Raw genomic sequence first — 1,086 nt, forward strand, 5'->3', positions numbered from 1 at the left:
TAACGCCGCATGGAGCATGAACTGACATGTGAGCGTGAGGGTAGTGCTAGCGCGGTCTGTTCCCCTACCACTGCCCTTCACCCCTCGGATGACAGCGTGCTGGAAGTCGGTGGGCGGAGCTTGCTTCTTCTGCTCCCCGCGACCCCTTCACATTTGGTGCCGCTCCTTGTGAACAAACTACAAATATCACCTGGTTCGTGACACGCGCGCTAGTTCAGCCGCGCAGCGTGTTGTCGTCAGACCAGGTCACCGCCAACCGGAGCGGTGAAAGTAGAGGCTGACGGCACGGTAGATATCGCTCTCCAGCGTTTTTGTTACGTCTGGGGGCGTAGCTCAGATGGTAGAGCGCTCGCTTAGCATGTGAGAGGTACCGGGATCGATACCCGGCGCCTCCAGTAATAATTTTAAGTACTGTTAAGGGCCTCTAAGTGATTCAAAAGTAAATGAGTTACTAATTAAGTTGAAGCGCATATCAAATAGGATGAGACGCACGAATAATGAAATTTTCTGCATGTAAATTTTTAACATTATCGATCATCTGTGACTAGTGTTCCTTTTCACATCTCGCTTTGCAGTAAAGTGTTTAAAAGAAAAATATGAAAATTTTTTGTTTAACGAGTCTGCGAACGAAACATACCGCGATTAGATATCACCTGGCATCTAAAATTAAGTATATTAGACTTGTAATCAACACACACATCTGTAATCACTGTGTACTCATTCCTCTCCCGAGGTCACTCTTTCGAAGCCCGTGCAGGATCTGCCACAGAACACGTTGCATGCTGACCTGACCACGCTGTCATAAATAGCCCTAAGGTTTCAGTCATTCTCCGAAATCTTTGAAGTGCAACGCACCACGTGCACATTGGATATACACGAAGAAGAAGTGGACCTTATCGACCAACAAAGGAAATGTGCGGTACTTCTCATCCACCGTTTGATTGCCGTCGCAAAAACAGTTCGAACTGCTTGACAGTCGCCATGTTAAACGCATACCGGCCAGACAGAAAAAAGACGTCGGTAAATCTAGCAAAGATTCCTTTCAAACTAAAACACGTAAGGAAATATTTCTTGCAATAAGGATAC

General features: G+C 46.4%; 1 non-coding gene across 1 annotated transcript; it reads left to right on the forward strand.

Moving 5' to 3' along the window:
- The first annotated feature begins 322 nt into the window (after positions 1–322).
- Trnaa-agc (transfer RNA alanine (anticodon AGC)) lies at positions 323–395 on the forward strand. Its single transcript has one exon. It is a non-coding gene; the product is annotated as a tRNA-Ala (tRNA).
- The last annotated feature ends 691 nt before the right edge of the window (positions 396–1,086 follow it).

The sequence above is a fragment of the Schistocerca serialis genome, chromosome 1 (genome assembly GCF_023864345.2).
Source record: "Schistocerca serialis cubense isolate TAMUIC-IGC-003099 chromosome 1, iqSchSeri2.2, whole genome shotgun sequence".
Lineage (NCBI taxonomy): Eukaryota > Metazoa > Arthropoda > Insecta > Orthoptera > Acrididae > Schistocerca > Schistocerca serialis.